General features: G+C 41.7%; 1 protein-coding gene across 9 annotated transcripts in view; it reads right to left on the reverse strand.

Annotated features, from left to right (window-relative positions):
* LOC115156125 (myocardin) overlaps positions 1–23,914 on the reverse strand; it is a 191,963-nt gene that overhangs the window by 165,541 nt on the left and 2,508 nt on the right. For 7 of the 9 annotated variants that reach the window (XM_029703493.1, XM_029703459.1, XM_029703475.1 and 4 more), the window contains exon 2: positions 13,963–14,353. The exons of 1 other annotated variant lie outside the window; for it this stretch is intronic. The gene's annotated coding sequence lies outside the window, so the exon portion shown is untranslated. The remainder of the gene's footprint in view (positions 1–13,962; positions 14,354–23,914) is intronic. One more of the 9 variants, XM_029703452.1, reaches the window with a different exon arrangement.

The following is a 23,914-nucleotide window of genomic DNA, read 5'->3' on the forward strand; positions in this document are numbered from 1 at the left end:
TCCATCCTAGTACCCATTCATGACAGCTTTCCTTTGGACTTTTACAGGCTGCTTGTTTTGATCTTTGCGAGTGTTTTGGTCAGCCAGGGTGAGGCTTTGGTTACCCACCAAGGAGCACTGCCAGTGCACCGCTAAGACCTCCTCTATTACACATGATTACAGTAAACACACCAGACATTTGATGCTAATGGCACCCTCAGATTATAACGGCGCAACCAGATTCTAACTTGTTCTATTCTAGGTTCTATTGATCCTGACACAGCTTTGAGGAAACTCAGAGCCAAGTCCAGAACAGGCCTTTACAGCCCCTGGGTCTGCCTAGCCTTCTACTCAGCTAACACCGTCACCCAAAACACAACTTGGCTAACATCTTAACTAAAGCCATCTCAGGGTAAATGGTGCGTCAAACCATAGGATTATACACTTAAACATTCAAAATGCAGAAAATCCACATTCTTCTTCTATCCAATGACAGGTTGAGGTTCCTCCTCTAACTTCCCTACCACTGCACGGTTCACGACCGGTGTCACTAAACAGCTGCTCAATTACCAGCCTGAGCTGGAAGCAGCCAGCCACGACACCAGCCACAATGGAACCATGTAGCATTCAGCAGCAAACATCAGCACAGCCAAATTAGCCATGATCTCATTTGTTGCCAAAACAGCCATTAATCCGAGTGGTCGGCATTGGAATGGGGAACTAAAGTACTAAAGGCCCCAGGGCTCCTACAGGGGTGAGATGACTCAGGTGGAGCGAGGTAGGGGGGAGGGAAGACAATTAAATCTCTTTGTTCCACAACATTTGTTTAGCCTGAACCCTTGAGTCGGTCTGAATATGAGATCTGATGTGAGACAAGGATGACTCGGGTGTGATGGTTGTCTAGAAGGTGGTGACAGTTGTGCATATAAAAAGTATTATTAAGAGATGTTCTGGGTAGCCATTTGATTAGATGTTCAGGAGTCTTATTGTTCCTTCCAATACATTATCGTAATTTCCGGTCACAACTCCTGTGTGGTTTGTTGCTAACTTTTCTTTACTACCTGCCAACTTTGTTTTTTTCTTTTTAATTACCGTTTTATATTTTTCGCCTCGCTCAACTTTTTTCATTAAACTTTTTCACTGCGGACGATTTATCTGGACATGGTTCTACAAGACCTCCACCAGCCGAAGCTTCTTACAATATACAGGAGAACGATCACCTTATGGCGAGGATAGCCGTGTTGCAAGCCCAGCTTCAGACGCAATCGTTAGACAAGGGTAATTTAAGTGTAGGAAAGGATGAAACAGCGTCTGTGCCACCAATAAGTACAGATAGTAGTATAAATCCCCTCGCACAGTCCCCGCAGCTGGATAATTGTCTCATGGCTTCTGGAAGGAACTGCTGTAGGAATGCTCAACCGGTGTCGCTCATTCAGCCGACAGAAACTTTCAACCGGTTCTCCCCATTAAGCAACGAGTCAGTCCTCTCTGGTCTCTCCTCCACCCGTTATGGAGTCTGAGACACCGAAGCCTCCCACCATTAGCTCTGCTCTCATCTTATCTATGAACATAGACAGGGCTCAAACTCCTCTAGCTCCACAATGAGATAGGGTGCAGGCCAGGCAGCAGGCTGATAGCCACCCTGCCAGCTTAGTGGAGTCTGCCACTAGCATAGTCAGCGTAGTCAGTTCAGCTATCCCCATTGAGACTGTGTCTGTGCCTCGATCTAGGTTGGGCCAACTTGGGCAAAACTAAACATGGCGGTTTTCGCCTTAGCAATCTCACTGGAATAAAGACCTCCTCCATTCCTGTCATTATGGAAAGAGATTGTGAAATCTCACATCTCAAAATAGGGCTACTTAAATGTTAGATTCTTCACCTCCAAGGCAGTTAAAGTCAGTGAACTAATCACTGAACATAATCTTGATGTGATTGGCCTGACTGAAACATGGCTTAAACCTGATGAATTTACTGTGTTAAATGAGGCCTCACCGCCTGGTTACACCAGTGACCATATCCCTCGGGCATCCCGCAAAGGCGGAGGTGTTGCTAACATTCAGGATAGCAAATTTCAATTTACAAAACAAAGACTGCATTTTCATCTTTTGAGCTTCTAGTCATGAAATCTACGAAGCCTACTCAATCACTTTTTACAGCTACTGTTTATAGGCCTCCTGGGCTGTATACAGCACTCCTCGCTGAGTTCCTATCGGACCTTGTAGTCATGGCAGATCATATTCAAATTTTTGGTGACTTTAATATTCACATGGAAAAGTCCACAGACCCATTCCAAAAGGCTCTTGGAGCCATCATCGACTCAGTGGGTTTTGTCCAACATGTCTCCGGACCTACTCACTGCCACGGTCCTTCTCTGGACCTATTTTTTTCCTGTGGAATAAATATTGTGGATCTTAATGTTTTTTCTCATAATCCTCAACTATCGGACCACCATTTTATTATGTTTGCAATGACAACAAATAATCTGCTCAGACCCCAACCAAGGACCATCAAAAGCTGTACTATAAATTCTTGGACAACCCAAAGATTCCTAGATGCCCTTCCAAACTCCTTCCACCTACCCAAGGACGTCAGAGTACAAAAATCGGTTAACCACCTAAATGAGGAACTAAAATCAACCTTGCGTAATACCCTAGATGCAGTCGAACCCCTAAAAACATTTGACACAAGAAACTAGCTCCCTGGTATACAGAAAATACCTGAGCCCTGAAGCAAGCTTCCAGAAAATTGGAACGGAAATGGCGCTACACCAAACTGGAAGTCTTCCGACTAGCTTGGAAAGACAGTACCGTGCAGTTTTGAAGAGCCCTCACTGCTGCTCGATCATCATATTTTTCCAACTTAATTGAGGAGAATAAGAATAATCCAAAATGTAACTTTGATACTATAGCTAACTAAAAAGCAGCATTCCCCAAGAGAGGATGGCTTTCACTTCAGCAGTGATAAATTCATGAACTTCTTTGACGAAAAGAACATGATCATTAGAAAGCAAATTACGGACTCCTCTTTAAAGCTGCGAATTTCTCCAAAGCTCAGTTGTCCTGAGTCTGCACAACACTGCCAGGACCTAGGATCAAGGAAGACATTCAAGTTCTTCAACCCTATATCTCTTGACACAACTAAACTACTGAAAGAGCTGCTTCCCGTGCTTGGCCCTCCTATGATGAATATAATAAACTGCTCCCTATCCACCGGATGGGTACCAAACTCACTACAAGTGACAGTAATAAAGCCTGTATTGATAAAGCCAAACCTTGACCCAGAAAAAAAAATATATATATATATATAAAAATATGAATAAAAAAAATTAAACAAATAAATAAAACAGCGTATATTGAATCTCGCATCCATCTCAAAAATCTGAGAAAAAGCTGTTGCGCAGCCTTCCTGAAGACAAACAATGTATACGAAACCATTCAGTCTGGTTTTAGACCCCATCATAGCACTGAGACGGCACTCGTGAAGGTGGTAAATGACCTTTTAATGGCGTCAGACCAAGGCTCTGCATCTGTCCTCGTGCTCCTAGACCTTAGTGCTGCTTCTGATACGATCGATCACCACATTCCTTTGGAGAGATTGGACATCCAAATTGGTCTACACGAACAAGTTCTGGCCTGGTTTAGATCTGTCGGAAAGATATCAGTTTGTCTCTGTGGATGGTTTGTCTTCTGACAAATCAACTGTAAATTTCCGTGTTCCTCAAGGTTACATTTTACGACCACTATTGTTTTCACAATATATTTTACCTCTTGGTGATGTCATTTGGAAACAAATGTTAACTTTCACTGCTATGAGGACGATACACAGCTGTACATTTCAATGAAACATGGTGAAGCTCCAAAATTGCCCTCCCTGGAATGCTGTGTTTCAGACATAAGGAAGTAGAAGGCAGCAAATGTTTTACTTTTAAACTCGGACAAAACAGAGATGCTAGTTATGGGTCCCAAGAAACAAAGTGATCTTCTGTTGGATCTGACAATTAATCTTGATGGTTGTACAGTCATCACAAATAAAACTGAAGGACCTCGGCGTTATTCCGGGCCCTTTTTTCCATCTTCGTAACATTGCAAAATTCAGAAACTTTGTCCAAAAATGATGCAGAAAAATGTATCCATGCTTTTGTCACTTCTAGATTAGACTATTGCAATGCTCTACTTCCCGGCTACCTGGATAAAGCACAAAATAAAACTTCAGTTAGTGCTAAACACGGCTGCTAGAATCTTGACTAGAACCAAAATATTTGATCATATTACTCCAGTGCTAGCCTCTGTACACTGGCTTCCTGTTAAGTGTAGGGCTTTCAAGGTTTTACTGCTAATCTACAAAGCATTACATGGGCTTGCTCCTACCTACCTTTCTGATTTGGTCCTGCCGTACATACCTACACGTACGCTACGATCACAAGACGCAGGCCTCCTTACTGTCCTTACTGTCCAAGCAAACAGCTGGAGGCAGAGCTTTCTGCTATAGAGATCCATTTTTATGGAATGGTCTGCTTATTCATGTGAGAGATGCCGTCTTAATTGAAGACTCACCTCTTCAGTAGGTCCGATGATTGAGTGTAGTCTGGCCCAGGGGTGTGAAGGTAAACGAAAAGGAACTGGAGTGACGAACCTCCCTTGCTGTCTCTGCCTGGCCGGTTCCCCTCTCTCCTCTGGGATTCTCTGCCTCTAACCCTATTACGGGGGCTGAGTCCCTGGCTTACTGGTGCTCTTCCATGCCGTCCCTAGGAGGGGTGCGTCACTTGAGTGGGTTGAGTCATTGACGTGATCTCCCGGTCCGGGTTGGCACCCCCCTCGGGTTTGTGCCGTGGGGGAGATCTTTGTGGGCTATACTCAGCCTTGTCTCAGGGTAGTAGGTTGGTGGTTGAAGATAGCCCTCCAGTGGTGTGGGGGCTGTGCTTTGGCAAAGTGGGTGGGGTTATATCCTGCTTGTTTGGCCCTGTCTGGGGGTATCATCGGACAGGCCACAGTGTCTCCCGACCCCTCATGTCTCAACCTCCAGTATTTATGCTGCAATAGATAATGTGTTGGGGGGCTAGGGTCAGTCTGTTTTATATGGAGTATTCCTCCTGTCTTATCCGGTGTCCTGTGTGAATTTAAGTAATATCTCTCTCTCTGAGGACCTGAGCCCTAGGACCATGCCTCAGGACTACCTGGCCTGATGACTCCTTGCTGTCCCCAGTTCACCTGGTCATACTGCTGCTCCAGTTTCAACTGTTCTGCCTGGGGCTATGGAACCCTGACCTGTTCGCCGGACGTGCTACCTTGTCCCAGACCATGATGCTTTGGACTCGCTCTCTACCGCACCTGCTGTCTCAAACTCTGAATGATCGGCTATGAAAAGTCAACTGACATTTACTCCTGAGGTGCTGACCTGTTGCACCCTCTACAACCACTGTGATTATTATTATTATCTGACCCTGCTGGTCATCTATGAACGTTTGAACATCTTGGCCATGTTCTGTTATAATCTTCACCCGGCACAGCCAGAAGAGGACTGGCCACCCCTCAGCCTGGTTCGTCTAGGTTTCTTCCCAGGTTCCGGCCTTTCTAGGGAGTTTTTCCAAGCCACCATGCTTCTACATCTGCATTGTTTGCTGTTTGGGGTTTTAGGCTGGGTTTCTGTACAGTGCCTTGCGGTAAGAGTCCAAGCAGTTGCCATACCAGGCAGTGATGCAGGATGCTCTCGATGGTGTAGCTGTAAAACCTTTTGAGGATCTGAGGACCCATGCCAAATCTTTTCAGTCTCCTGGGGGGGGGGGGGGGGGGGGGGGGGGACAGACACAGGTTTTCTCGTGCCCTCTTCACGACTGTCTTGGTGTGTTTGGAAAATGATAGTTTGTTGGTGATGTGGACGCCAAGGAACTTGAAGCTCTCAACCTGCTCCACTACAGCCTCGTCAATGAGAAAGGGGGTGTGCACGGTCCTCCTTTTCCTGTAGTCCACAATCATCTCCTTTGTATTGATCACATTGAGGGAGAGGTTGTTGTCCTTGCACCACACGGTCAGGTCACTGTCCTCCTCCCTATAGGCTGTCTCATCGTTGTCGGTGATCAGGCCTACCACTGTTGTGTCATCAGAAAACTTAATGGATGGTGTTGGAGTCATGCCTGGCCGTGCAGTCATGACTAAACAGGGAGTACAGGAGGGGACTGAGCACGCACCCCTAAGGGGCCCCAGTGTTGAGGATCAGCATGGCGGACGTGTTGTCATCTACCCTTACCACCTGGGGGCAGCCCGTCAGGAAGTCCAGGATCAAGTTGCAGAGGGAGATGTTTAGTCCTAAGGTCCTTAGTTTAGGATTAAACACTATGGTGTTGAACGCTGAACTGTAGTCAATGAAAAGCATTCTCATATAGGTGTTCCTTTTGTCCGGGTGGGAAAGGGCAGTGTGGAGTGCAATAGAGAGTGCATAATTTCGGTAGTCATTTAGGCAGGTTACCTTAGTGTTCTTGGGCACAGGGACTATGGTGGTCTGCTTGAAACATGTTGGTATTACAGACTCAGACAGGTAGAGGTTGAAAATGCAAGTGAAGACACTTGCCAGTTGGTCAGCGCATGCTCGGAGTACACACGTCCTGGTAATCCGTCAGGCCAAGCGGCCTTGTGAATGTTGACCTGTTTAAAAGGTCTTACTCACATCGGCTGCGGAAAGCATGATCACAGTCGTCCAGAACAGCTGATGCTCTCATGCATGTTTCAGTTTTACTTGTCTCAAAGTGAGCATAGAAGTTATTTAGCTCGTCTGTTAGGCTTGTGTCACTGAGCAGCTCTCAGCTGTGCTTCCCTTTGTAGTCTGTAATAGTTTGCAAGCCACATCCGATGAGTGTCGGAGCTGGTGTAGTACAATTTGATCTTAGTCCTGTATTGACACTTTGCCTGTTTGATGGTTCTTCGGAGGGCATAGCAGGACTTATAAGCTTCTGGGTTAGAGTCCCGCTCCTTGAAAGCAGCAGCTCTACCCTTTAGTTCAGTGAGAATGTTGCCTGTAATCCGTGGCTTCTGGTTGGGGTATGTACGTACAGTCACTGTGGGGACGATGTCCTCGATGCACTTATTAATAAAGTCAGTGACAGATGTGGTGTACTCCTCAATGCCATCGAAAGAATCCCGGAACATATTGCAGACTGCGATAGCAAAACTGTCCTGTAGTTTAGCATCTGCTTCACATGACCACTTTTTTTGTAGATCGAGTCACTGGTGCTTTCTGTTTTCATTTTTGCTTGTAAGCAGGAATAAGGAGGATAGATTTATGGTCAGATTTGCCAAATGGAGGGCGAGGGAGAGCTTTGTACGCATCTCTGTGTGTGGAGTAAAGGTGGTCTAGAATTTTTTTCCCTCTGGTTGCACATTTAACATGCTGATAGAAATTAGGTAAAACTGATTTAAGTTTCCATGCACTATAAGAGGTTAAAGTCCCCGGCCACTAGGAGCGCCGCCTCTGGATGAGCGTTTTCCTGTTTGCTTATGGCGGAATACAGCTCATCATTTAGTGCCAGGCTGTGTCTGTGGTGCTATGTAGAAAGCTAAGAAAAATACAGATGAAAACTCTCTAGGTAGATAGTGTGGTCTCCAGCTTATCATGAGATTCTTTACCTCAGGCGAGCAAAACCCTGAGACTTCCTTAGATATCGTTCACCAGCTATTGTTTACAAATATGCATAACCCCCGCCCCGTGTCTTACCAGAGGCTGCTGTTCTGTCCTGCCGATAGTGTATAACCCGCCAGCTGTATGTTCTTAATGTCGTTGTTCAGCCACGACTCATGAAACATAAGATATTAGAAAATGTTATCTCCCGTTGGTAGTATATACGTGCTTTCAGTTCGCCCAATTTATTTTCCAGTACTTGAACGTTAGCTAGCAGAACGAAAGGCAAGAGCAGATTAGCCACTCGTCTCTTGATCCTCACAAGGCATTCTGATCTCTTTCCGCAAAACCTACGTTTCCATTTCCAGCGAATCACGGGGATCTGGGCCTGGTCGGGTGTCTGTAGTATATCCCTCGCGTCCAACTCATTGAAGAACTCCATCCAATTTGAGTTAAGTAATCCCAGTTCTGATGTCCAGAAGCTCTTTTCGGTCATAAGAGACGGTAGCAGCAACATCATGTACAAAACAAGTTAGGAACAACGCGAAAAAAAATATAAAAAAAATAGCATGGTTGGTTAAGAGCCGATAAGATGGCAGCCATCCCCTCCTACACCATCTTCAAATGGCCGTCCTAATTTCTATTAGGGGATAAATGAACGATTGTGGCATTTGCACTAAAAGAAAATTACAAATATACAACCAAATATTATAGAGAATAACAGTTGCTTTCTATGATAGTTTGTTATTACATTGTTTCCATAGTGAGACGACTCCTGTGTGTGACCATATGACCAATCCATCTCTCTCTCTGAGCAGATGGAGCATATTCACCTATCCTGGCTGACAACACAGAGGTGGAGCCCAGACAGCAGGCAGACAAGGACCTGGACCATGTCCAACTCCCAACTTCCATGTCTCACTCCCCCCCTTTATTTCTCTCTAAGCTTCCATCGCTCTCTCCCTCCTCTACTTTCTCTCCCCACTCCCTCCCTCTCTCGTCTAACAACAATAAGACGTCATATAACGGTTCATATAATACAGAGTAGACATAGGACATTTCCCGCTAAGCGCTACAAACATCTGGTATTGCAGACAACAGATGACTATGACTTTGTAGGTCTCAAAGTCTAAGTCTAAAAGTAGATACATATTTTTTGTCTTTTGTTTTGAATAGATATGTGTTATATTTGAGATTCTTCAAAGAAGGCACCCTTTGCCTTGACAGCTTTGCACACTATTGGCATTCTCTCAACCAGCTTCATGAGGTAGTCACATGGAATGCATTTCAATTAACAGGTGTGCCTTGTTAAAAGTTAATTTGTGGAATTTATTTCCGTCTTAATGCGTTTGAGCCAATCAGTTGTATTGTGACAAGGTAGGGGTGGAATACAGAAGATAGCCCTATTTGGTTAAAGACCAAGTCTATATTATGGCAAGAACAACTCAAATAAGCAAAGCGAAATGACAGTCAATCATTACTTTAAGACATGAAGGTCATCAATCCGGAAAATGTCAAGAACTGAAAGTTTCAAGTGCAGTCACAAAAACCATCAAGCGCTATGATGAAACTGGCTTTCATGAGGACCGCCACAGGAAAGGAAGACCCAGAGTTACCTCTGCTGCAGAGGACAAGTTCATTCGAGTTAACTGCACCTCAGATTGTAGCCTAAATAAATGCTTCTCAGAGTTCAAGTAACAGACACATCTCAACATCAACTGTTCAGAAAAGACTGTGTGAATCAGGCCTTCATAGTCGAATTGCTGCAAAGAAACCACTACTAAAGGACACCAATAAGATACTTGCTTGGGCCAAGCAATGGACATTAGACCGGTGGAAAGTCCAAATTTGAGATTTTGGGTTCCAACCGCCGTCTCTTTGCAAGACACGGCGGTTGGAAGCTGGTTGAGAGAATGCCAAGAGTGTGCAAAGCTGTCATCAAGGCAAAGGCTGGCTGCTTTGAAGAATCTAAAATATTTGTTTCCTTTTTGGGGGTTAGTACATGATTCCACAACTGTTATTTCATAGTTGATGTCTTCACCATTATTCTACAATGTAGAAAATAGTACAAATATAGAAAAACCTTGGAATTTTTGACTGGTACTGTATGCTTGCCATAAAACTGCCAAGCTTTCTCAAGCAAGCCCTTATTGATCTCTGTCAAGTAACTACACACTAACAGCAAAGTAAATAGCCAAGACATTAGTATTTCCTCCATGTAAACTGTAAGGGAGTTCACCGCTGGAAGGAAGAAAACATGGGGAACCCCACATTAACTAAGCCAGTTGTATTGTTTGTTTACTTGGGACTGGGCTGTCCAACAAACAGATGAGCCCCTCACACCACAGCTCATATAGACATTTGTTTACTTCTGTTGAGAGTAGGTCACTGGTGGGGAATGCAGGCTGTTTAGGGCTGGAAGCTGTTGATGTTTTCTGTGTGTGGCTAGTAGGCCCCGTAGTACTTAAGTTCTATACATGTTTGTACTTCAGGGCCACCGTATGTAAACTCGGTACGAAAACTAATTTAGAAAACATGCGAGGTAAATAAGAAAATGTTGAAATGTTTATGCAAATGTGATTAGTAATCTAATGGTTCTTCGTGTCAACAAATATTGATTGAAAACATCTGGGTGATGTGTGAGCTCACTGCGTTCTTACAGATGGAGCATTTTGCAATACAACACTAGTCCAATCACTCAGAATAACAACCCACTGACAAGGTGGAGATTTGTTTTTAAACAAAGTTATCAGTTAGATTCCAACATATGCCAATGCTGTAGTAGATCAATACAACAAACATACAACAACAACAAATAGTTTGGAAATGTCTATTAAGTTGTGTGGACGGTGTGCGTCGTCATGTAAATTCAGGATTATATTTCCACTATAAACACTAAGTAGTGTTGATTTTAAAGCATTCTTTCAACTAAATATTTACATCTGATAGTGGTGATGTTGTCCATTTAATTTGACCAGATGTTTAGGTACATTCAGTGGTGGAAAATTACACAACTGTCATACTTGAGTAAAAGTAAAGGTACCTTAATAGAAAATGACTCAAGTTAAAGTGAAAGTCACCCAATAAAATACTACCTCAGCAAAAGTTTTAAAGTATGCTTTTAAATATACTGTGCTTAAATATCAAAAGTAAATGTAATTGCTATAATATAATTACTTATAAGTCCAAATCCACCCAAAACCACTCATTCCTTTATTTACAGTGTTACATAACACTAAGATCTGAGAACAATATTTTTGTGACCAAATGTTTAATTTTGTCCTTCTAATACGGTTGTTAGTAACATGTCAAAAATTTGTGTGGAAATCTGTTGCATCTCTATGAGCTGGCTGGCTAGCTAGTAGCTAGCTAGCAAGCAAACGTAGCTACACACAATAATACCAAAATAAATATCAGAATGTAAGTAGCTAGTTAGCTGTAGAATCACCTAAACAAACTGCACTATCAATTTAGGAGTCTACAATCTCACCATGTTCAACCTGACAGATTGATGTGCCTCACAGAGTGGAGTCTGACATTCACAATGGTACCATGCAATGCACCCTGGACTACAGAGGCAGACAAATAGGAAAAACGTGCTAGACCCTCTGTTAAATTACACATTTTTCAAGGTAGGAATATCGCAAAAAAATGATCAATGGCTCATTGAAGAGAAGACAACCTAACGCGTTATGACATCGGCTAGTACTGGAATATGAAATGTATGATAGATGTTTTCACGGACAAAAAGTCGTATTCCTATTAACTTCCAGTGTAGTGAGAGAGACTTTATCACAGTGCTACGTCATACCGGACGGATCTCTGCCTGCTTGAACGCCATAAACTCAGATACAGATGAAATGACCTATGGAATGGATAGAACATCACTCAGAGTTCCACAAAAACAATATAATATAAAAAAATTGGTGAATCTTTACTTTAAGTATCAAAAGTATGAACCATTTTACATTCCTTATATTAAGCAAACCAGAAATTGTATTTATTTACGGATAGCCAGGGGCACACTCCAACATTATTTACAAATGAAGCCTTTGTGTTTAGTGAGTTGACCAGATCTGAGGTAGTAGGGATGACCTGGGATGTTCTCTTGATACGTGCATGAATTGGACCATTTGAAATGTACTTTTGGGTGTCAGGGAAAATGTACATTACATTTTAAAATAAAAAGTACATTATTTTCTTTAGGAATATAGTGGAGTAAAAGTAAATGTAAAAAATATGAATACTAAAGTACAGGAAAAAAACGACTAAAGTTGTACTTTAAAGTATTTTTACACCACTGGATACATTCCACAGCCAATTATTTTAGAACACAACTGTATCAGAGTGAAAGAATAACATACATTTAACAGGGACAGCGCACATGAATCAACGCCAAAGTGCCGGAGTTAGCAACAAAGCAAATTTTCATCTGTAGATATCACATCTCTCTACTCAATCTTACATCATTACAAATGTATAGACAAGAGCCATTTAATCATAACGCCAAATATGCTTTTAGTCACTTACAACCCAGTTCAAATTGTCTGTTTAGTTCTATGGCATTAGAAAGGGTAGACATTTGTTTTTATAAAAGGAAACATAGTTTTTTCTCTCTTTGAGCGAACAATTTCAAAGATGAATCCTTAAGAGGTGCTATAAACATTTAACAGCTTAATGGTATCTTGTTGCTGACATCATTTGTTCACAAGTGTAACGTAGCATGTACTTTACACAAATCTCTGAGGATTTGAAAGAGATATGAAGCCTGAGTTTACTGTCCAATAAAGCAGTAAAAAAAACAACCACAACCATTAGTGGATAACAGAATGCACTTTTACGATGAGGCCTCAAAAGCGATAAAAAAAAAACTTGATTAATTGACGGTTCGTAATCACACAAATATTAAGAATCTCAATCTTCATACACTGAGTATAGGAAAGAACACCTTCCTAATATTGAGTTGCAGCCGCTTCTGCTCTCAGAACAGCCTCAATTCGTCAAGGTATCTTCTAAGCTGTTCGTGCCAATATTTCTAGCATAGTGTTAGCCCTGTGATAGGAATCACCACACAGTGAAGCAGCATCCTAGCATCTGTATGTAATTACTGGGATGTGGTGTATGTGTGTAATATAGAACCATCATTATGGTCTAGATGGTTCGCTCTATCTGGTTTTATGGCCAATCTCCCTGTTGTGCCTTTTTATAGGTCTTGATGATCAGTGGCTAGATCTCGATAAGCCCAATAAAGCTGTATTTATTTCCACAGTTATTTTGTCAGGTTTACTCCAGAGATCTTATCAGCTTTGTGGACAATGTTTACTGATGCTGAACACTGGGGTCAAACAGCTTTGGTGAAACGTGACAACATTGACATGAATGGCAGAATAAATCAAATCAAATTTTCTTTGTCACATACATATTTAGCAGATGTTATTGCAGGTGTAGCAAAATGCTTGTGAACTAGAAGCGAAGCAGCCCACTCTGTCAGCGACATCATACATCTATCGCTAAGATGTTTATGTTGAGTTTAAATACCCTAAGTCTTTGGTATGGGGAGTGATGGAAGACAACCTAAGAGCAGATTTGACACAACATAACCACATGAATCCATCTAGGATTTCTGATAGATGTAATTTACATATTTAGAGACATAAAATACAGCAAAACTCATTATGAAGTGCAATACCATGCAGCTGGCATTGACCATGTACTGTGACTGGTTGGGCTTACTGCAGTTCAGCCCGAGGTAGTTGATCCACTACGGAAGAGAAGGGTAGAGACTGACGGCACCAACATAAAGCCGTCAAATGTCATATTTGGAGCAGTTTACAGTTTATCAATGTACGGGTCAATGGAAGCTGGAACTAACCAAGGGAATGGTGAAATATTCTAACATCTCAGCCCAAACTTGGATTATTTCTCAACTCAAACCCCTTTAAAACCTTGTGACAAAAAAACACAAAAATAATAACCAAATTCAGCTGCAACCTGCAACATTCCATAATGACAACTTAAACCATTTTGCACAAAGTAGCATAATAAACATATTAAAAGTTTGTAAAGATTTTGCTGAACCTGGCAGGAGCCTATGTCTCTACTTCGTGGGCTTTTGAAGCTTATTTTTAAATGTTTCATCCCCCTTATCAAAATACCACATTTTCAATTAAAGTTTATGTCCATATTAGGTACTAAGCTTCTGCTATAAATATTGTAATATTAATCATTTTTATATGAAAAGTGTTAATTACACACCAAATAACTATGCCGATCTCACCTAGAGAATTATGAAAGACAACCCTCGACCATCTACTTTAGTGTGTATTATGACTGGAAATAAACCGATCGTAACCGTAAAACATCATTAAGACATACCTGTAATGTTGCAGCTGAGTCTGGATCCAGCCAGGGTCTCCATCCGAGGACAACAGGGGCAGGCTGACTGTGTATGTGTGTCTTCCAGTCAGACCAGAGTCTGATGCTTGTTCCTCCCCCTCCCTCTCTTTCTCAGATGAACGCGGTCTATTATTTCTTAAGATATTTAAAGTTTAATTAGGTTTGAAAGACAAAGGGTTGGTTCAGGCTGTGGTCTTCTGGTCTCTCTGCTTTAGCGAAGGCTCTTGGACTGCTGGGGCTCCAATCATCAGGATGTCTTCCTCTACCCGAGCACCCCAGAGAGGTCGGTTCTGGACCTGGAGCGATAGCAGTCTCGTTTACAACTCTTTGGTACAGGAGAGACTTCAGTTGACCTCAGAGGTGGCTGCTGCTGAGGAGAAGGAGGGGGTAAATATGTGAATGTGTTTGAAACCGACAGTAAATTGGTGCAATTGTAGTGGTTCCTGTCTTCATCTACACTCAGTAATGCAATTTAGCTGTTTTCTATGGCCACAGAACCGTGCTGCTACTGTGAACGTGTATAACATAGGCTAAGTGAATACATTTAATAAGTCATTTACATAGTAGTCTGGTGTTGCCATAGAATGTAATGTTACTTTCTCTACCATAAGCCATCTCCGTCGTTTTAGATCATTTGACAGAACGTCCAACCGGCCTCACTATTGCAGACCATGTGTATGGCGTCGTGTGGGCGAGTGGTTTGCCGATGACAACGTTGTGAACAGAGTGCCCCATGGTGGCGGTGGAGTTATGGTATTGGTAGGCATAAGCTAGGGACAATGTGTGGGCGAGTGGTTTATCAATGGCAATTTGAATGCACAGAGATACAGTGACAAGATCCTGAGGCCCATTAACGTTCCATTCATCTGCCGCCATCACTTCCTCTTTCAGCATGATAATGCATGTCGCCATGTCGCAAGGATCTGTCGACAATTCCTGGATGCTGAAAATGGCCTAGTTCTCTATGTCCTACATACTCACCAGACTTGTCACCCATTGAGCATGTTTGGGATGCTCTGGATCGACATGTATGACAGTGTTCCAGTGGAACAACATTCCACAGGCCACAATCAACAGCCTGATTAACTCTATGCGAATGAGTTGTGTCGTGCTGCATGAGGCAAATGGTGGTCACACCAGATACTGACTGGTTTTCTGATCCACGCCCCTACCATTTTTTTGTTAAGGTATCTGTGACCAACAGATGAATATCTGTATTCCCAGTCATGTGGAATTCATAGATTAGGGCCTAATGAATTTATTTAAATTGACTCATTATCCTTATATGAACTGTAACTCAGTAAAATCTTTGAATTGAAATTGTTGCATGATGTGTTTATATTTTTGTTCAGTATAATACAAAGAATAACATAAGGTAGAACAAAAACACACAAGAAATAAAGATAAGACATAAGAAGAACAGGAGAAGTAAGTAAGCGATATAAAGGCTCAGTTCCAGTACCATATTTACAATGTGCAGGGATACTGGAGTGACAAGAGGTATATATGTATAGGGGTAAGGTGACTAGGCATCAGGATATATGATAAACATAGTAGCAGCAGTGTTGATTATGATTGTATTTGAGTGGTGTCCATGTGTGTAGAACCTGTACTGAAAATAAATAAAATACAAGGGTCAACTCAGTCGGTGTTGACATTTTGTTAGCTATTAAGTTAGCTATTTCGCAGTCTTATAGCATGGAGATATAATCTGTTCAGGAGCCTGTTGGTATCAGACTTTGATGCACTGGTACTGCTTGCCATGTGGAAGCAGAGAGAACAGTCTATGACTTGGGTGGCTGAAGTCTTTAATGATTTTCTGGGCCTTCCTTTCACACTGCCTGAATGTCCTGAATGTCAGGGAGCTCGGTCTTAGTGGGCTATTCTCACCCCCCTCTGTAGTGCCATGAGGTCGAGGGCGGTGCTTCTGCCATACCAAGCAGTGATGTAGCCAGTCAAGATGCTCTCAATGGTACAGCTGTAGAACTTTGAGGATTTGAGGGCCCACGCCAAACTTTTCCAACTTCCTGAGGGGGAAGAGGCACTGTTGCGCCTTCTTTACGACTGTGCACGTGTGTGTGGACCATTTGAAGTCCTTAGTGATTTGGACACCGAGGAACTTGAAGCTCTCGACCCGACCCACTGTAGTCCCATCGATGTGGATGGGGGCGTCCTCGCCCCCCCCCCCCATTTCCTGTAGTGTAAACATTAGTTCAAGGCACAAACGTAAAAGACAATGAAGTTGTGAACTAAAATAGTCGACAATATATGTATATTCTAATTGAAACATTATTACTATTTTCATATTGATGGTCGGACATTACTTTACATTACTTGCCAGGTCGCAATTGTAAATGAGAACTTGTTCTCAACTTGCCTACCTGGTTAAATAAAGGTGAAATAAATAAATAAATAAAATAAATAAATAAACTTCTATGCTTCCCAAGATAGGCCTACAGCCTATTTGCTAGCCAGTTACTCTCTATCCAACTGGACAGTGGATGTCTAAAGGAAGGGCAAGTGTTAAATGGATCAGTGTCTCTGACAGAAGCCAATGAGAGACAGTTATCAGAGTGTCTCTGACAGAAGCCAACGAGAGACAGTTATCAGTGTCTCTGACAGAAGCCAACGAGAGACAGTTATCAGAGTGTCTCTGACAGAAGCCAACGAGAGACAGTTATCAGAGTGTCTCTGACAGAAGCCAACGAGAGACAGTTATCAGAGTGTCTCTGACAGAAGCCAACGAGAGACAGTTATCAGAGTGTCTCTGACAGAAGCCAACGAGAGACAGTTATCAGAGTGTCTCTGACAGAAGCCAACGAGAGACAGTTATCAGAGTGTCTCTGACAGAAGCCAACGAGAGACAGTTATCAGAGTGTCTCTGACAGAAGCCAACGAGAGACAGTTATCAGAGTGTCTCTGACAGAAGCCAACGAGAGACAGTTATCAGAGTGTCTCTGACAGAAGCCAACGAGAGACAGTTATCAGAGTGTCTCTGACAGAAGCCAACGAGAGACAGTTATCAGTGTCTCTGACAGAAGCCAACGAGAGACAGTTATCAGAGTGTCTCTGACAGAAGCCAACGAGAGACAGTTATCAGAGTGTCTCTGACAGAAGCCAACGAGAGACAGTTATCAGAGTGTCTCTGACAGAAGCCAACGAGAGACAGTTATCAGAGTGTCTCTGACAGAAGCCAACGAGAGACAGTTATCAGAGTGTCTCTGACAGAAGCCAACGAGAGACAGTTATCAGAATGTCTCTGACAGAAGCCAACGAGAGACAGTTATCAGAGTGTCTCTGACAGAAGCCAACTGTCTCTCGTTGGCTTCTGTCAGAGACACTCTGATAACTGTCTCTCGTTGACTTCTGTCAGAGACACTCTAACTATCTCTCGTTGACCTCTTGGCTAACTTAAATGGATACATGGAACTTATCTGCCAGGAAAGTTAGGCCTATTGACAAATTAGAAGATAAAATGGGATGTAGGGTGAAAATGTGAGGTGTGGTGATACTCATAGCAGTGACTGTGTGTATAACCTTGCGTGCCAGTCACACTGCTGTGAAAAGACACTACTGTGTACATTTTTCAGATCTTAGCTCCTCCTCCACCAACAGAGACCTCCTGCATGTTTTAATAAAATTGACAGTAGCAGTCTGAGTCATTCTTGTTTATTATTATATATATATATATATATATATATATATATCCAGCTATGTCTCCAATATGATGATCTAGAGACGCTGTGTGACGACAGAGAGAGAGCCCTATGAAACACTAGTGAAGCACTCAGCCTAAGCCTCAAAGACTGAAATGGCATTCACTTCATTTAAATGATCTGTCTGCAAATAAAACGTCTGCGATGTGACTTCTCCTCCATCCAAAGCTGCTTTTATCTGGGGCACAGATAGGGAACATTGAAGTTAACAAAAGCCATGTCCCGCTCCCAAGTATATCCAATATAGAAATGACTCCAGGCCCTGATGGCTTACCTCTCCCAGTGATATTCAGCCTAAATCAAGCCTCTCTTTGGGCTCTGCTGGATTTGAGAGAGGAACACATGAAGCGCAATGATATTGTTACTTCAGTTGAGAGGAATTTGTATGAAATCAAATACAAACCCCAGGAGGAGAAGACTGTCGAAATCAGACAGAGCAACACACACACACATCCTCTCCACTACAGCTCGGCTGTTACCAGCTGACACCAGAGATAGACAGGACCACCACTTGCCAGTGACTTCATTTGTTCATTTAGCAAACAACACAGCTCTTAATCTAGTGACTTTATCAGCCAACACACCTACATTTTTTGCTTTAGTTCGCTTAAAATATTTAGAGTCTCATGGCAAAATGTGTACAACAGCATGAGATTAGCTATACAAAAATCTAATTTTCCTCTCAGCCTCATGGCAAAATGTGTAGAATAGCATGTGTAGGTTTTAGAAATACATTTGTTTTTAAAGACCCCTGCCAAATAATATCAACACATACAGTGCATTCGGAAAGTATTCAGACCCCTGGACTATTTCCACATTTTGTTAAGTTACGGCCTTATTCTAAAATGGATTCAATTGTTTTTCCCCCTCATCAATCTACACACAATACCCCATAATGACAAAACAAAAACAGGTTTTAGAAATTTTAGCAAATGCATTCAAAATATAAAACTAAAATATCACATTTACATAAGTATTCAGACCCCTCTCTCAGTACTTTGTTGAAGCACCTTTGCCAGTGATTACAGCCTTGAGTCTTCTTGGGTATGACGCTACAAACTTGGTACAACTGTATTTGGGGAGTTTCTCCCATTTTTCTCTGCATATCCTCTTAAGCTCTGTCAGGTTGGGAGCATCCACTGCACAGCTATTTTCAGATCTCTCCAGAGGTCTCTTTGCCTCGATTCTGACTAGTCTCCCAGTCCCTGCCGCTGAAAAACATCCCCACAGCATAATGCTTCCACCACCATGCTTCACCGTAGGGATGGTGCCAGATTTCCTCCAGACGTGACGCTTGGCATTCAGGCCAAAGTGTCCAATCTTGGTTTTATCAAACCAGAGAATCTTGTTTCTTATGGTCTGAGCGTCTTCATGTGCCTTTTGGAAAACTCCAAGCGGACTGTCATGTGCCTTTTACTGAGGAGTGACTTTGTCTGGCCACTACCATACAGGCCTGATTGGTGGAGTGCTGCAGAGATGGTTGTCCTTCTGGAAGGTTCTCCCATCTCCACAGAGGAACTCCGGAGGTCTGTAAGAGTGACCATCAGGTTCCTGGTAACCTCCCTGACCAAGGCCCTTCTCACCCTATTGATCAGTTTGGCCAGGCGGCCAGCTTTACAGTAGTAGTTGGTGGTTTCAAACTTCTTCCATTTAAGAATGATGGAGGCCACTGTGTTCTTGGGAACCTTCAATGCTGCAGACATTTTTTGGTACCCTTCCCCAGATCTGTGCATTGACACAATCCTGTCTTGGAGCTCTACTGACAATTCCTTCGACCTCAAGGCTTGGTTTTTGCTCTGACATGCACTGTCAACTGTGGGACCTTATAGACAGGTGTATGCCTTTCCAAATCATGTCCAATCAATTGAATTTAGCACAGGTGGACTCCAATCAGGTTGTAGACACATCTCAAGGATGATCAATGAAAACAGGATGCACCTGAGATCAATTTCGAGTCTCATAGCAAAGGGTCTGAATACTTAGGTAAATAAGGGATTTGTTTATTTTTTTGCAATGAAAATTTAAAACCAGTTTTTGCTTTGTCATTATTGGGTATTGTGTGTAGATTGATGAGGAAATTGTTTTATTTAATCAATTTTAGAATATGGCTGTAACGTAACAAAATGTGGAACGAGTCAAGGGGTCTGAATACTTTCCAAATGCACTGTATATAGTTTGAGAAAGGATTTCCCTTCTGTAATTTTAAGAAACATTGCCTTGTAATTCCGTTAAAACACATTATCTTTATATATAACTTTTTAAACATATTATTTTATGATGAGGCATACAGTGCCTTCAGAAAGTATTCACACCCCCTGACTTTTTCCACATTTTATTGTTAGCCTGAATTAAAAATTGATTCAATTTAGATTGTGTCACTGGCCGACACACAATACCCAAAAATGTCAAAGTGGAATTATTTAAAAAATGTTAACAAATGAATCAAAAAATGAAAAGCTGAAATGTCGAGTCAATAAGTGTTCAACCCTTTTATTATGGCAAGCCTAAATAAGTTCAGGGGTAAAAATGTGCCTAACAAGTTGCATGGACACACTCTGTGTGCAATAATAATGATTAACATGATTTTTTTAATGACTACCTCATCTCTGTACCCCACACATACAATTATCTGTAAGAAACTTCAGTCGAGCAGTGAGTTTCAAACACAGATTCAACCACAAAGACCAGGGAGGTTTTCCAATGCCTAGCAAAGGGCACCTATTGGTAGATAAAAAATTGTCTGGGGCATATCCAATCCAACACATTAATTACTAAGTACCACTCTTCATATTTTCAAGCATGGTGGTGGCTGCTGCATCAAGTTATGGGTATGCTTTCCATCAGTCAAGACTAAGGTTGTTTTTTAGGACAGGCAAAATCCTAGAGGAAAACCAGGTTGTCTGCTTTCCAACAGACACTGGGAGACAAATTTCCTTTCAGCAGGACAATAACCTAAAACAGGCCAAATCTACACTGGAGTTGCTTACCAAGATGACATTGAATGTTCCTGAGTGCGATACGGCCTAAAAATCATATTTCAATTATTATTATATATATATATATATATATTTTTTTTTACTTATGGGCGATTCACCATATAGCTCAATGTTTTTAATGTTATCTAATTAAGGTTTATTGCACAATTAAAAAGGTCAACACACTGCATGTCAAGCAGTCAGGAATAATCAAATGAATTCAGGACATAACCATAAAGACACACTAATAATTAAATTATTTTATATTAGAACAGTTTAACCTGCTTTTTTGATACAATCACTTGTCTGGCTTTCAAGTCTGTCTATGAAAATGCCCGTTTTGTTTCAAATGTAACCAGAATCATGTACAATGCACATCCACTGATAATGACCAACTTCTTGTAGCAGGCGTTATAGACAATTAACACAGGTCTCATAGACAATCTCTCAAGCACAAGCCCACGCGCTACTGAGTAGCCATCTTTCTAGATTACTTGGATCTATTTCTCGCTAACAAAGGTAGAACAGTTGAACTGCTATGAACACACCCTTATGTCCGTCTACAACTGTTTGAACAACATAGTAACATCAAAACAAAGTGAACAAGCTATCTGGATATAAAGACACTAATTTCTCAGAATGAGGTGCCAATTCCTTATATAAATGCATATTTTATGCTCATTGCACATTTATAAAAAACAGACTAGACAGCTAGCATATAACAGTCTGTGGCTAAAATGCTGCTAGCGGTACGTGGTAGGCGCGACAGCATTAATATTCCACAATCATGTTCATTGATAGTCCCATTTCAGTAGTCTGCTTTGTTCTAAAATTTGGCAGTTGGGACAGAAAAAAAAAATGTAAAAAAATAATACCCTTTAGAACTAGATTCTTGCAATCCAGGCTTTTGGAACATTGAGCTAAAACATAAATTTGAATTAATTCTATATAAAATCACCCATCCCTACCCAAGTAGCATAGTTACAGTTTTTACTTATATCAGCTTGAAAATCTATGGCAAGACTTAAAAATGGCTCTCTAGCTAAGATCAACAACCAACTTGACAATTTTTTTTAAAGAATAATGTGCAAACATTGTGCAATCCAGGTGTGAAAACCTCAGAGACTAACCCAGAAAGACTCACAGCTGTAATTGCTGCCAAAGGTGATTCTAACATGTTTACTCAGGGGTGTGAATACTTTGGAAATTAGATATGTGCAAACATGTTTCACTTTGTTATTATGCGATATTATGTGCAGATGGGTGCAATCTTTATAAATATTTAATACATTTTGAATTTAGATTGTAACATGACAACATGTGGAATAAGTCAAGGGGTATTAATACTTCCTGAAGGCACTAATATACATACACGTTTTACCTATATTTGTTTATATTCTAACCCTATATACAGTACCAGTCAACAGTTTGGAAACACCTACTCATTCCAGAGTTTTCATTTTTACTATTTTCTACATTGTAGAATAATAGTGAAGACATCAAATCTATGAAATAATACACATGGAATCATTCGAAACAAAAGGTGTGCTATATTAGAGATTCTTCAAAGTAGCCACCCTATGCCTTGACAGCTTGGCACTCTCTCAACCAGCTTTATGAGGTAGTCACCTGGAATGCCTTTCACTTAACAGGTGTGCCTTGTTAAAAGTTAATTTGTGGAATTTATTTCCTTCTTAATGCGTTTGAGCCAATCAGATATGTTGTGACAAGGTAGGGCTGGTATACAGAAGATGGTCTTTTACCAAAAAGGGCTAAGTCCATATTATCGCAAGAACAGCTCAAATAAGCAAAGACAAATGAGAGTCCATCATTACTTTAAGACACGAAGGTCAGTCAATATGAAACATTTCAAGAATGTTGAACGTTTCTTCAAGTGCAGTTGCAAAAACCATCAAGCGCTATGATGAAACTGGCTCTCATGAGTACCGCAACAGGAAAGGAAGACCCAGAGTTGCCTCTGCTGCAGAGGATAAGTTCATTAGAGTTACCAGCCTCAGATTCCAGTCCAAATAAATGGTTCACAGAGTTGAAGTAACAGACACATCAACATCAACTTTTCAGAAGAGACTGCATGAATCAGGCCTTCATGGTCAAATTGCTGCAGACACCACTACTAATGGACACCAATAAGAAGAAGAGACTTGCTTGGGCCAAGAAATACAAGCAATTAGACCGGTGGAAATCTGTGCTTTGGTCCAAATTTGAGATTTTTGGTTCCAACCGCCGTGTCTTTGTGAGACGCAGAGTAGGTGAACGGATGATCTCTGCATGTGTGGTTCCCACCGTGAAGCATGGAGAAGGAGGCGTGATGGTGCTTTACTGGTGACACTGTCAGTGATTTATTTAGAATTCAAGGCACACTTAACCAGCATGGCTACCACAGCATTTTGCAGTGATACGGCATCCCATCTGAGCTTAGTGGGACTATCATTGTTTTTCAACAGGACAATGACCCAACACATCTCCAGGCTGTGTAAGGGCTATTTGACCAAGAACGAGAGTGAAGGAGTGTTGCATCAGATGACTTGTCCTCCACAATCACACGAACTCAAACCAATTGGGATGGTTTGGGATGAGTTGGACCGCTGAGTGAAGGTAAAGCGGCCAACAAGTGCTCAGCATATGTGGGAACTCCTTCAAGACTGTTGGAAAAGCATTCCAGGTGAAGCTGGTCATTCATATTCCATACACCCAGTTCAATGTAACATTGATAGGTTTAGGCTACTACATGATACTCATATTTTCCCTATACCCATCATGAGGTTGCTACAACCTAGCCTTCAAATTAAAGTTTACAATGTAGATGCACACGGGTCGAGAGACAAATTTGAGGTGACAGACAGTGACATTCAATACCACCTTGTACACTCTTGCCTGCATCTAGCTGATATAGGGTGTAATCATTAGTCCATTGGACAAATTCAGGTATGTTTATTCCTGTTTTGTTCCGTTTAAGAAACTTTTTTTGGACAGAATCGACTTCAAAATGCACAACACATCAGCAGTATGTGACCAGGCGAGAAAAAAAACGTTCCAAGTCAAACCGCTACACACAGCGTAACATCATACAGCATAGCTAATAGAACTAACTGGTTTGGAAACCCGCTACAATTCTGCAGTAATGTTACAGTGTACAGACACCCCATTCTTTCTGCAGGCATCTTTTAATCTTAATTCGTATAAACTCGGAAGGACATTTACACTGAAAAGTTCACAAAA

Source organism: Salmo trutta, chromosome 2 (assembly GCF_901001165.1).
Source record: "Salmo trutta chromosome 2, fSalTru1.1, whole genome shotgun sequence".
Classification (NCBI taxonomy): domain Eukaryota; kingdom Metazoa; phylum Chordata; class Actinopteri; order Salmoniformes; family Salmonidae; genus Salmo; species Salmo trutta.